The following is a 15,014-nucleotide window of genomic DNA, read 5'->3' as shown; positions in this document are numbered from 1 at the left end:
TGACAAATGTTGTACATTGTCTTCCTTAAGTAATCAACACCAGATGTGTTAAAACAATAAATGAAAAAAGATAATTTGACAACAGTTATTTACGTAGCCAGAATAAAAGTGTGCAAGCTTACTGTTTAAATACAAACTGTAAGATTTTATCTGTTTGAGGTTAATTGGTCCTGCATTCAGCAAAAAAGAGACACTGAGAATCATATGGTTAGATTTATAAAATAATATATCTATACTTTACAACTAAGGTATGTAGTCTCATGTGCGAAAAATACTTTTGTCTCTATTGAGTTGGTTCATACCACCATTTACACAGCTCTATAAAAATACATGATTCTGATGAGTCAATTGCACCATTCTGCAGTCAAATAGTCCATAGTCCCATGCAACTCGATTTCAGACATACAGTAGCTGTGCTAGTTTCATCCATCCATTTTCAATAGCCACTTGTCCTATGTAGGGTGTGAGGAGTTCTGGAGCCTATCCCAGCGGTCTCGGGCCAAAGTCAGGAAAACACCTTGTACAGGTAGCCAGTCCATCTCAGGGCTAACACACAGACAAACACATTCACACTCTCACTTACACCTATGGGCAAGTCTCCTATTCACTTGACCTGCATATATTTATATTGTGGGGGAAATCTGGAGTACCTAGAGGAAACCCACACAAACACAGGGAAAACATGCAAACTCCACACAGAAAGGTAAACCCGAGACCTTCTTGCTGTGAGGCAAGATGATTAAAGAGTGCAGAAATAAATCTCCAAAGGTGTGTGGCTCAGTTTTGCTGTGTGAGGCTTGTGGCCTGAACCTGCAAGCCCCACTTGCTGAGATACAATCTGTCTTATTCAGTGGTGGGACAGAGGCCCAAACACTCTGGAGATGAGTGGGAGGATAAGTACATAACTTGTCTCATTGAGTCATCCATGCTAAACAAGCACATTGACTCTGGGGTAAGCAGACCTCCATGAAGCATAAAAAGTTATAGAAATTACACTATAACAAGTTTAGTTAACACCAATAAAAGTAATTTCTGTGGGTAAGTTCAATTAGAAATAGATCCTTAAAAGTTAACAATTGCAGGTTTCCATTTTTTAGTGTATAAAGCCTCATATATTATATAGACTTACATTATAGCATGCTTTTCATTTCCATGTTAATGCTGTTTAAAGACAATTTGCTTCTCTGTTGAGTTTCTCTGTTCTTTTTCTTACCAATGCAGTTCCTTGGCCCTGCTGAAAATGGGCTGAATGCATATGATGTCTCCCTTTGCTGTTCTCTGGCAGAAACCTTTCCGGTCTAAATTCCTCAGGTTTTGGAAAGTAGCGTGGGTCCCTATGAAGAGCATATGGTATGATGACTGCATTAACTCCTTTTGAGACTTTAAACCCATCTGCAATCGAGCAACACAAGAAAACAGCCGCAGTCTTATAATTATGTTATACATGCCTCAGAGTTTTGAGAATTAAAAAAGGACATTGCACCACAACAGAGGTTAGCATATGCAAAACAACTGCTGTGTAAGAGAAAGAACAAAGCTTTAATAAATAATTGATAAACGGATGAATTTATTGACTTTTGCAACATGTTCCATCCTGAAAAGTTACTGTTTTCCACCCAGCTGCTCTTTTTTACTTTGGTGCGAGAGATTCTGAGCTTTGAGAAGAAATAAACACTCAGGTTGCTTCATATTTAACAATGGGAGATGGAAATAGAAGCTGTGACAGCGCTGGGATGCAAATAATGAGAGTGACATCAAACGGTGCAGATCTTTGTGATCTGGCAGCATTTGGTGCGCTGTTTGGCAACTTGACAAACTGCTGCCACCTACTGATGTGACAGGCCTTGCAGATGCTGCGTGCAAACAGAGGCACAGCAGGGAAGAGACGCAGACTCTCCTTGATGACATTCCAGATAGCGCAGCCTTTTCAGGTCCTCCACCCCCAAGTGGCGCTCTGATGAACCTGCCAATCTGAATACAGGAGATGCAGTTAAACACATAATGAGGTTGCTAGAAATATCACGTATCTTGGTATGGTGCTTTTATGACTATAAAGTAAATGGAACAACTGATTTAGTACATATTTTTGTATTTTTGAGATGTTATACCTACATCATTTTCCACCAGCCCTACCATGTGGCAATAAAAGATTCTATTCTATTCTATTCTATTCTATTCTATTCTATTTCATGCCATGCATTATGCTAAATTAAACACATCATGTGATGAAAGATTTGAATACCAAACACTTCCTGTAGTACTATTTATCTATCTATCTATATATCTATCTATCTATCTATCTATCTATCTATCTACTGTTTAACCATGTTGCTTTATAGCTCTTAAAATATTTAAGTACCTAATGCCTATATAACCTTCAAACTTCAAGGCTTTTTCAGACTTTTTTTTTTTTTTTTTTTTACTTTCAAGCAAGTCTTTGTCTTGACAAACTTATCTTTTGTACCTCAAACATGAAGGTGTCCACTTCCTACTGAATATTCTCATGACTCAGATTCTTTCCATTCTCATCAGTAGTTTTTAAAAGCATGTCTACGAAAGCTTTTCTCTTCCTATGTCCCCTGTCAGAGTTGCTGTCAGATTCAGAGCTCATTAACTTTGCTCTCTCCGTGATAACCTTCAGGTAAAAAAAACAATTTAAACAAATAAATAAATAAACAAACAAACAAACAAAGAAAATTCAGTATTTCATAACTTGGTGGTTCGGGTGTAACTCTCGTCTATAACCCTTGTGCCATACAGAGACTGATGCAACCTTACCTTGACAATACATTAGGAGTCATGACATCAGCAGTCAAATTTTCCTTGATCTTTAGACATATAAGAGATCATTTTACTATAAAAACATACTGTAACTTTGAGAACTCAAAACTCAAGCGGCTTATTTGAAATTTGTGAATTTTGTGACGTCACAAAGACCAATATGTCAGCAAAAGACTGCCTCTACAGCAAGACATCAACGCCAACTTTTATAGTGTTGCACCATTGGCCCTGCCCACTGGCACTCAGTCAGACAGGTGAAGAGGAGAGAGATGGGCATCATCTGTCATGGGATATTTGTCTACACCAAAGGGGACTTACAGTAAACAGGACACCTTCCTAAATGTTTTTCCACATAAATTTGCACTAGACAAACTGCTTTGACCGTTATCATGCATCTCGCCCTGCTTTTGAAGGGGTCATGAAATGGAGAATCTACTTTTTCTTGATACTTAGACATATAAGAGGTAACTGTACTATAAAAGCATACTGTAAATTTAGAACTCAAAACTTCCTCCCCAGTCTAAAAAGAGCATTTATAGTTGCCATCCTGCTGAAACGTCTCGTTTTGAAATCTGTCTGTACGTGAAGTCACGAAAACATTGCTCATTTGCATTTACACATCCCACAACATGTGTAATTGCACTCTTGGCCCTGCCCACTGGCACGCAGTTCAAGTTGAGAGCAGGCCTTGTGTGGGTAACTATTCCTAACATAACACCAAAGGGGACCCATCTGGACTATTTTGAATTATTTTGTATATAAACATAAACTACACAGACTCTTTGACCACTGCCATGTTTCTCAACGCTTTTAAAAGACACGGTGTCAAGTTACAACTCTGAAAGGGAGAAGCAATTGTCTTTCATTCAGCTGCTGCCTTTTTTTCAGCACAAACATATCATAGATGCATTCTTTCACGCATCTGCACTATTGTATGTTGGTGTATGTAAACAAGTACTAAGATGGACGTCTTTGACCATTTTTATGTGTTTCCAGCAATGTGTGCCTCAGTGCAGGATGATACTGTATTCGGCACTGGAACGAGTTTTTAAGTGGGGGGTGGGGGGGGGGGGCAGCAAACTGGGCTGGTTGTGACTTCATCGCAACAACATTCCGCAGTAAATATGGCCAATTAAAAACAACAACAAGTAATTAAAAATATTTATATGGTCAATTTATACCAGACCAACTTCCAAGATTGTCAAAATCACAGTGACTGACTGGTTATTTATCAACATACACAGTTAGAATGCTGACATAATCTAACGAAAGTGATTCAAATCTGCTTCTGCGCTGACAGAGAGAGAGACTGGCTATAAAGTTGTCACTGCAGAGTTCACACATACCTTTGATGAGGCAACTGTCTTCGGTTTCTGATACTTCTGGAACACTGTATTGGTTCAACTGCATGTTCTTCTGTATGGGTCCCTCTCTATTATGTGTCTATTAAAACATTTGACAGTTGTTTTATTGTTTGTGTCTGCATTCAACAAATGTTACACAAGCACAATATGCCCTGTGTTTTATACCTTTTTAAAGCAGCATATTACTTTCAACATTTTATGACTTGAAGAGTTAAGAGCTAAGGGTTCAAGTTATTTCCTCATCCACAATAATAGGACACAAAGCAAAATTTGTTCATTATCCTACTTTGTCTAATTCTGCTGACTTTATGACTGATCTTCCATATCAATCTTGTTTTACTGTGAATTAAGATAAATTTCCCTTTTGAAAGAAGAATAACAGGAAATGCTGGTTACGTATGTAACTGTGTGTGATGAGGAGGAGGACATGGCCAGGCCATGATGGAGCATGGCCGGCGCTGAATCAGCTGATCAGCGGGAGAGCGAGATAAGGGGCAGCCGGAGACGTCGGTTCGAGGGAGAGAGAGACATATGTGTGAGCGCTGCATGTTAGTTTATGTTGGTTTTAAGTTTACCATTAAACTTTATGTTTACTGTTCAGCTGGTTCATGCCTCCTCCTTGCCCGTTCCTTAACAGTTACAGTGGTGCCAAAACCCAGGAGGGAGGAGGGATGAGCTGTCGCGGAGTCCTCGCCACTGCCATCCACCAGGGGAGCAGCCGCGGCTGTCTGCCTGACCAGGGTCGTTGCCAGCTGCCGAGAGCAAGAGGAACTGCGGCCATCTGCCGAGAAGGGGAGGAGCAGTTCCATCTGCCAGGGGCCGGAGGACTCACTGCCATCTGCCGGGGGAGGAGCGAGCTGGTTTCCACCAGGGGGCGGAGGAGCATTTGAGGACCGGGCGACAGCGCGTCCGGGAACCGGCGAGCAAGTAATTTCTCTCTCTCTCTCTCTGTGTCTCCACTTGCCCTTTCCCTCTCCCCACGCCTCCCCTGGTATCTCCCCCAGGTTCCAGTTCGAGGGAGAGAGATGCACACGGCCGCGCAACACATTTGTTTATGTTGGTTTTAAGTTTATCATTAAACTTTGTTTACTGTTCAGCTGGTTTTCACCTCCTCCTTGCCCGTTCCTTAACTGTTACACCATGGTTCTGTAAATTCCGGGTGACCGCCGCAGTGCCAGCCAGATAGGTTGAAAAAAGTATACCAACGCAGTCACGTAGTGACGTAAGCTGAGCTGAGGGAAATATAAGCCACTGCAGCTCGGCACCCAGCCTCAGAACATTGTAGCACATTTTGAGTGACCAGGAACTCTGGCGGTCATCCGGAATTTACAGAACCATGGTTACATACATAACCAGCACTCTGCTACATTCCTCCTGACTGCCAGAGATGGTGTTACAGTAATGGATGACCAGTACCAACAAAATCAAGAGGAATGACTCACCAGACAACAGGGGTCATCACTGGAGAACAGTAGAACTCACATCATGGGATAAGGCAACATTGACATTGTAGAATCTTGCAGAAGTGCATAGGGAGGACCAGGTGGCCGCAGCACAGATGTCCACAAGGGAAACACCCCTGAATGCAGCCCATGAAGAGGAGACTGCCCTGGTGGAATGGCAAGTGACTGTCTCAAGCAAGGGTCGTTGAACCTTCTTGTATGCCATGGTGATGACCTCCACAACCCACCGTGACAGCCTCTGTTTGGATAGAGGGGTACCCTTCTTAATGCCCCCAAAACAGACAAACAACTGATCAGATCGTCTTCACTGCACAGTAGCCTTTACATAGCAAAGCCTGCATGGGGCACAAGGAAAGAAAACGTCCATCATCACTGGACTCAAGTGCTGTTGGTTGGAAAGAACACAGCTCAATAGACTGATTAATGAACTGATGCAGGAGCACCTTAGGAAGGAAGGTCGGGCTGGGCCAGAGGGTAACACCAGCACCTTCCGGTTTCCATCTCATGCAGGACAGACTCATGGACAATGCATGAAGCTCACTAACCCTCTTAGTGGAAGCAATGGCCAGGAGGAAGGCCACTTTCAAAGACTTCCACTTAAGGTCTGCATTCTCCAATGGCTCAAAGGGAGGTAGACAAAGAGATTCCAACACCAAAGGTAAGTCCCACACTGGGGAATGGGGAGAGCAAGCAGGATTAAGATGCCTTGCACCCTTAAGGAAGCTGTAAATAAAACTGTGGGAACCCAGAGATGAGCCCCCAGTGGGTGAGTGGTGCACCGAAATGGCTGCCACATGAACCTTCAGGGTAGAAGACGCCCTACCACTTTTGAAAAGACCTTGTAGGAAACTCAAAACTGCTGTAACTGTGCAATGCACAGGGTCAAGATCACAACTTGAACGAAAAAGCTTCCAGCAATGGGCATAAAGCAGTCATGTAGAAGTAGTCCTCGCATTGAGAACAGTGTGAACAACCGAGGGCTCACAGTCTGTTAAGGGAGTTGGTCCAAGAGCCCAAACCCATAATTTCAGATGGGCTGGTTCTGGGTGCAAAATATGGCAGCCCAGCCGGGATAACAGGTTCTTCCTGGGGGGAAGCCACCTCGGTCTGCTCACTAATAGAGTTAGAAGTAGAGGAAACCATGGTCTGGACCTCCACTGTAACAAACTCCTTCCAAATCCCCTGGACTACATCTCCACTCCCCTGGATGTAACCAGTTTCCACAGTGGGCAGTGAGATGTTTCCTCCGAGGTAAAGAGGTCCACCTCCGCTGTACTGAACTCCTTCTAAATCCCCTTGACTACATCTGGGTGAAGCCTCCATTCCCCTGGATGTAACCAGTTCCAGGACAGAGCATCTGTGTCCGATTTGCTACCCCTGGCATGTGGACATCCCTCAATGATGCGAAGCGGGGAAGCGACCAAGTGAGAATGCTGCGAGAGAGCCTTAAGAGGCTCCTCGACTTCGTGCCCCTTGCTGGTTCAGATTGAAAACAGTTGAAGTATTGTCTGAATGCACAAGCACATGGCAGCCTACCACAAAGCTGTGAAACCGGTTCCGGCTCTACAAGATTAGCTTCCTGGTTGTGGTCCAGATCAGCTAAACGCAACTGTCTCTCAAAGGCAGCAAGCTACAGTGTGATCATGGATCTGTAAGCGCTTCACACAAGTGTTGAAGTCCCAGGCATGATGGGCAATGATCATGCCCATCATCAGGAAGGAGCTCATTATACAGAGTCTAAAATTCAGGTGATTGAGCTGTAAGCCATATCGACTGTCAAGTAGCTCTTCGGATAGAAACGCAAGGAGTGACAGCAATATGCAAATGCATCACAACCAGCGGATGAACCACGAGGATCTGTGGAGGAAGGATACCAGAGTGATAGTACCATGTAATTTGCTCAATCACACCCATGGATAGGACCAACAGGCGTAAAGACAAAGAAAAATAACACTCACAATTGTGGGAAAAATGCGGGAAAAACGCAAACACATCACCTCGAATCCAACGGCATGTAAATTCAACAGATATTAATACGCTAACAAAGATATGGGCTAATGGGGAAACCAAGCCCAAAGCGCAGATGACACACCTCCGGAAAAAAAACAAGAGGCACAGTGACAACGACGATATAAAATGAGCTCCTTATGAATAAAAAACTCACCGACCAAAGTCTGTAGAATATAATCCAATCCAAACCAAAATGTATCATCACAGCTTGGGAGGACGAGTCTTCGCTGCTCAGAGAAAAAACTGTAATAGACGATGCAATGAAATTGTATGATCTAATCTGAAGGCAAAAAAGCGAAAGAGGCTGGGTGCCGAGCTGCAGTGGCTTATATTTCCCTCAGCTCGGCTTACGTCACTATGTGACTTCGTTGGTATCCTATTTTTCGACCTATCTGGCTGGCACTGCAATCATCCATTACTGTAACACTGTCTCTGGTGGTCAGGAGGAATGTAACAGAACCCAAATAGGTTTTAAAACACCATTATTTTACTTGATAAGATTGTTAACATTGTGCAAACAGTTTAGCTTGATAATATTGTGCAGTTATAACACATAACAGTATATGGTCATTCATATAAATCATATAATGCAAGTTATAACTATTTACATAAACATCTGGACTTGTATATAATGGAACATCTCCTTGGTTCAACACACATCTACAAATAACACGTATGGCAGTATGCCCTCATCCACTTTAATTCATTTCTTGTTTGTTTTATTCAGGCTTTAGATCAGTGGTTATATGGATCGATCAGATGTTTGCATTTTTTCACTTTTCTTGGTGCAAAAGGCAAAATGGCATATTTAATTAATGAGGTACATCTTTTCAGGTTTTGGGGACTGTTTGGAGGTGTTATTGATTAACATTTAAAAGTTATTGGGGGTTATAGTTATGTTTTAAATTCCGTTTAATGTTATTTATATCATTTTATGTTATGACATGGGTTTATTTTTTAGTTACCCTGGGTGAGATAAGTGTTCCTTTGAGTTATGTGTGATACTGTTTGAGATATTATTGGCTACAACATAGACTTTTGTATTTAATAGTTAAGTAAATTTATTACTTCTGTTTTAGACTCATCAATTGTAATTGTGTGCCTTGCCACACTCTGACTACACCTGCAGGTAAAATCACATGATTATGGCAGTGCGATACTCATTTAGAAGCATTGATATGAAACAAATGATTCATTAAGGTGTCAAAGCTGTAAGAGGCGTGTTCCTTAAGTACTCCTCTCTTGTTCAATTTGCTGAAGCCTGACCTGTTGATTGCTTGAGCAAGACATAAGTTTGTTCATTTTTATCTCTCAGGAACAGGAAAGCAATGACTCGAAGCAGCTAGAAGTCACTCCTCCTCAGTCAATTCCCATGCTATACTACTATCAATGCGTGCGCCAGAAGTGTGCATATTTTTATGTCAGCCGACGTTCAGTTGAGGTGTAGGCTAAAAGTGCTCTGGACTATGTGTGTTCTTTTTTTTTTTTTCCTGCTTATGGCAGTGTAGATTGCTTGTGAACCAGTCAGAATATGATTCAAGCTTTGCAAAGGAACTGTTATTGAAGGATGGAGCAGTTAAAAACACTTGGACCCTATCAAAAATACAAGTAAATCATTTCATTCATGAATATTTCAAATGTCATGACTGTTTGATAGTTTATGGTGCTGAATGATAACAGTTGTGCTTAAGATGAACAGTATAATATATTCAGATGCTGTTGGATGTGCATTATGTGTAAACCCTGCAATTTTGTTTTATTCTGTTGAGGCACTTGTTCATTCTTTTCTGATTGAGTTTGCTGGATTTGAGGGGCTGCATGATGTTAGCCAATCATAACAGTGGGCGTTTACGTTGAAGTTTTAAGGAGGCGCTTATGCCAAAACTGAGCGTTTCAGAAAGAGGGCCAAAAACGGATGGAAAATGATCATATATTACTAAATTGTTTTGTTTTGGTGCAAATAAACTTCTATAATATTATCATTGGACCTCAGGGAAGATAATAAAATTAAAAAAATAGCACTTCACGACCCCTTTAAAAGAATCAATGTCAAGTTAAAAATCTTAAAAGAGGTCCCGATTCTGCGTCTTGCTGTTTTAAGTATAAACATGTCCAGGATGCATTTTTGCTCCCACCTGCGCTAATTGTTGGTCTATGTAAAAATTCACTAGATGGACATATTTGATCGTTTTAATGAGTTTCCGGCAATGTGCACCACATTCTAATTGGTTCAAGCGGTACAAGCACAAATTTTAAAGACACGTTGGTTCTGCTCTATTCAACTACTCATCCGCTGGCTGAGAGAATTGCATGCCGTCCTGTATGTAAACAGACATGGGAGATGTGAGATGTCATGCCTGTGAAGACCATCATCTCTGCTTTGGCCTGTTGAAGCACCCAATCATAAGAAAAAGAGTAAAAGAAGGCTAACAGTTTCTGATTACGTCAGTGCAGGATTGTTTCACCATGGATTGTATAATGTTTGTGTGTTCAGAACATTTCAGCATGGATTGTATGTGTTTTTGGCTCACATCAGCGTGTATTGCTTGTGAACCAGTCACAATATGATTCAAGCTTTGCAAAGGAACTGTTATTGAAGGATGGGTCAGTTAAAACAAACACTATTGGACCCGCTTGCAAAACTGTAAGTAACCTGTTTCATTCACGAATGTTTCAAATCTCATGACTGTTTGATAGTTTATGGTGCTGCTGTGCTTGAGTGAACAGTTTAATACATTTAAAGGAAATGTGGTGGGTGTGCATTATGTGTGAACCCTGATATTTAGTTTTGTATCATTGTGGAATCGGTTAATTTCCTTCCAATTGAGTTTCAAAGGGCTGTACAATGTTAGCCAATCATAACAGTGGGCTTTAACATTGGAGTTTAAAGAAGATGCTGAGGCCCAAACTGAGCATATCAGACAGAGGGCCAGAGACAGGGTGGAAAATTATCATATATTACTAAATAATTACAGTTTTGGTGCAAAAAAAAAAAAAAAAAAAAAACTTTGCTAACATTATAATTGGAGTTCAGGTAAGGTAATAAAATTATTTAAAAAAAGAATTTTTCATGAGCCCTTTAATTGTTAATTGATTACTCACACTTGCAGTAAAGGAGTGGAGTGGAGAATCTTCAGTCTTCTGGAATGTTCTTTGACTTCCTCTAACATGTTGTAGATCCAGTCTGGCCACAGCCATGGAGCTCTCTGTCTCTTGGTGATGATGTCACTCATTCTGCAAGAGGAATATTAACACTCTCTAACACTCTATAACATGGCTCCTTTATTTACTAGTAAGAAGCTTCAAAATACAGTATGCTCTAACATTGGAACTTGCTATTTATAGACACTTTGGACATACTCAGAGTCAGCATTGCTTTGTGCATAGATTTTCTTGCCCATTGCAATTTCTGTTGTAAAGAAACATCCTGTTTGTATTATTGGTAACACAGATAATTATTCATGCCCCCTTATTGAAGGCTGTTATCGTATTATCAATGAATATTGATAATATGATCATTGAATGTTGCATGCAAAAGCATTAGTTGATTGACTAACAATAGGCAAATAATTAGAGATGCTTAGTTAAACAATTCTGTTGCTAATTCACATTATTTGTAATTTAATGTATGTTCAGGAAAGATTTGATGCAGCACTCACCACATTTGATGTCCAAAGCACATAATGTGATGTTGCTGAAGCAGTTAAACAGCTCCCCATCTGCATGATTTTCCAACTTCTGTATCAAAATATCCGTTGTTCATTCATTACCTCCAGGAAGTCAGACAGAATGAAGAAGTGGAATGTAGGAGTCAGCATTTTTCACCAGTTGAGCCACTTTTCACCTGTGCTGATTTGAGTGGGAAGAAAAGTTGGGAATGACAAGTCTGTAATCTCAACATTAAATATATACATTTGAGTTTTATGGCTTTCAGTCCATGTCTATTATCTTTAATTCTAGTGCACTCCTAAAAGTTGACAAAAAGAACCTTTAGCAGATATATAGTACACCTTCATTTGGTAGTTTTTGTTGTTTTTCTCCTCTGGTAAAATGGACCAAACATATTGATAAGAACTGCACTGCACAGGTTTTTTTTTTTTTTTTTCATTCGAATGCTCCCTGGAACGAGAATGTCCTTCTATCTAGTATCACCTACGCTGACCAGCAAGCAGCAAACCATGGTTCACAGCTGTGATGTAACTGAGGTCTATTAGCTGTTTAAAAAAAAGAGACATATTTCAATAAAAAAATATCAACACAGGACAGAAAGCTGCCCTTGTCACGTGATTTTATTGTTGTTTTTTTTAAATACCTTAAATACAGTACAGGCCAATAGGGTACATGGATAGAATTTTATATTAAAATTCTGCTTGTTTGGACTAGCTGCTTGGCCAAGGCTGTTAAGAACAAAACAAATGGCCTTGTGTCCACTCCAGTCTAGTTTATTATGAACAAAGTTCTGGGCATTTGATAGACCTTGTATGGAATGCTTGGTGCAAGCTGCTCTTAAATATGAGATGTGAGATTTGCCAGTTGGCAGGTGGTCTTCAACCAAATGTGAAACAAAGTTTTAGTTTGACTTTAAATGTTTCATAATGTGCAGTATGAGCTCTGAAGGACATGATAACTGCCTTTTTAGATAACAGTCAGAGATATAAAGCACTACATTAACTATGTATTAAAGGTGAAATGTGTCATTTATCACTTTTATTCTTGCAACTTTTTACTTACATTCTTATTTATTCTTAAGTCATTTATAATGGTAACAGTAAAGATTACTACAAACAGGAGTAGATCAGTGCAAGAAAGCAGAATCTTCATAAAAATGCTGGTAAACACACTGTACCTGGTGAACAGGCCTGTGCCAAGCCAGGGGTGCAGGAATCTATATGAGTATGATTATCAGTGTGTCTGGAATTGCTGTGGACCACCTGAAAGGAAAATATAGATTTGAGAATAAAATGTAAACAGTGATTAAAGCATACATTGGCCCCAAAAGTTATTTGGACACTTAAAAGGATAGTCCACCCAAAAATGAAAATCATTTATTCACCCTCTGCAGAACACACACAAATATTTTTAGAATAATATTTCAGCTCTGGAAGTCTTTACAAGTGAATGGGTACCGGAATTATGAAGCTCCAAAAAGCACATACAGGCAGCAAGAAGGTAATCCACAAGACTCCAGTGATTAAATGCATATCTTCAGAATCTATATGATAGGTGTGGGTGGGAAACAGATCAATATTAAGGTTTTTTTTTTTACTATTAATTCTCCTCCCTGCCCAGTAGACAAAAACAAAAACAAAAGAAGTAAACAAAAGAAGAAGAATGAGAAAGTTAAAATGGAGACTGATAGTAAAAAGGAACTTAAATATTGATCTGTTTCTCACCCACACCTTTCCCTTCTGAAGACATGGATTTAACCACTGGATTATTTTATTCTACATGTATGTGCTTTTTGAGCTTCCAAGTTTTGGTAACCATTCACTTGCATTAAATGGGCTTAGAGAGCTGAAATATTCTTCTAAAAAATATTTGTTTGTGTTCTGCAGAAGAAAGAAAGTCATACACATCTGGGATGGCATGAGGGTGAGTAAATGATTTGAGAGAATTTTCATTTTTGGTTGAACTATTCCTTTAAGTGAGACACAATGTATGAATGTCACTGCATTATATAATAAAAAAGTTTGAAACTTTTTGTTTAAATAATTAAATAAATGTATAGTTCAAAATGTAAGACAAAATCTTCTGGTTATTAAGCTGTAAAAGGAACATGTCCATAGTTAATGTGATGAAATACAGTACACCTGTTGTATCTCAGCTTAGGACCAGCTGTTTAAAAGTCAATAGTAAGGAAAATTTTAGCATAAGAAAAGGTTTAGCATAATATGTTTGCATAGTGTAACTTAAGTGTCCAAATACTTTCAGAGGCCACTGTAAATATGTACATCAAAATGGAAATAATGAGGGGAGATATTTGGGTTAAAGGCACCTCAATATTTTCTGCATGATGCAAGATCAGAAAGGGGACTGGTCCCACCCACAATTTTGCCAGAGGAAGGTGTCTGTTTTCATGCCTTCAATAATCTGGTTGAAAAAATCTTTAACAGAAACACACTTTTATAATGTTGTAATATCACTGTTATATTATACATACAAAATAATGACAACAAGATGAAAACACAGACCTGATGCTAGACAAAAAGATCATAATCCTTACAGCCCGCATTGGCTTTAAACTGCAGTGCATTGCCAAAAATTGGGTAAGCGCCCGCCATTCCTGGAATTGGCCACATTTCGTTCGATTTTTTAATGTAACTTTTAAGTGGATGATATGTAGTGGATGCCAGAAGAAGTAGTAGAATGGTTATAAATATGATCCCCAGAATGTATAATCCAAAAAAGATGCCCATTTTGTTGGATGAAGCTGGCCGTAGCTAAAGCGCTGGATGCAACACACAGGCTGCTTCACATTGAACTTCAGACTTAACTATTTCAACTTGCTTCATACAGACAGAGGAAAAACATTGGTCTGATCAAACAGATGGAGTTATAAAACATAATTGGGACGAATGAAGGTTATCTGTGGGTGAAGTGCCTCCTGCTTAAACATTAACAGACAGTAAAGGTAATTCAGGAATATATAAATATTGGTCTGATTTGTGGCTTGCATGTGTGTGTTTCTAGTTGTGTGTTGTAGTTTGGCACAAATGTAGTGGTCAGTAGTGGTCTGCCGTCTTTTGTTAAGATACAAAAAAGAGCAGCAAATGGGGTTTAGAGGGATTACTCATTACCCTAAATGGCCAACACAAGTTTTTTTTATTTTTTTTTTTATTGTAGTTTTGTGTTTCATCAAATAGGTAAATAGAGTGATATTAATAATAATAGAAAGACAACATAAGCTTAGACAGGGAAATAAATATTCTTTTCCAGATGGAAAGGTCCAAAAAGCACATAAAGGCAGCATTAATGTAATCCACAAATTACTTAAAAAATTATCTGTTTCTCACCCACATCTTATAGCTTCTGAAGATATTAATTTAACCACTGGATTCATATGGATTACTTTTTTATGCTGACTTTATATGCTTTTAGGATCTTCAACCTACAGATATGAGATATTCTTCTAAAAATCTTTGTTTGTGTTCAGCAGAACAAAGAAAATCATACACATCTGGGGTGGCATGAGGGTAAGTAAATGATGAGAGAATTTCCATTTTGGGTGAACTATCCTTTTTGGCAGCAGTGTTTGCAGTGTTCGATAATTGCAATTGTGTTCAATTACAAAATGAACTGGTCTGCTATTGCATGACTGGCTGAAATTTCTTCCTCGCATGCACCAGAAACCGGCTCAACTGTTTCCGATGACTCTGGCCACCTGAAAGCAGATTGA

At 39.6% G+C, this 15,014-nt stretch overlaps 2 pseudogenes; both read right to left on the bottom strand.

The window, feature by feature from the left end:
* Positions 1 to 452: 452 nt before the first annotated feature.
* LOC127413179 (cytochrome P450 4V2-like) lies at positions 453 to 14,034 on the bottom strand (annotated as a pseudogene).
* A 534-nt stretch (positions 14,035 to 14,568) lies between these two features.
* Positions 14,569 to 15,014, bottom strand: part of LOC127413178 (protein FAM149A-like) — a 34,456-nt pseudogene continuing 34,010 nt past the window's right edge.

This window comes from Myxocyprinus asiaticus, chromosome 22, assembly GCF_019703515.2.
Source record: "Myxocyprinus asiaticus isolate MX2 ecotype Aquarium Trade chromosome 22, UBuf_Myxa_2, whole genome shotgun sequence".
In the NCBI taxonomy this organism is placed as follows: domain Eukaryota; kingdom Metazoa; phylum Chordata; class Actinopteri; order Cypriniformes; family Catostomidae; genus Myxocyprinus; species Myxocyprinus asiaticus.
The sequence above is the reverse complement of the archived record's forward strand: the minus strand, read 5'-3'. Positions and strand labels throughout refer to the sequence as shown.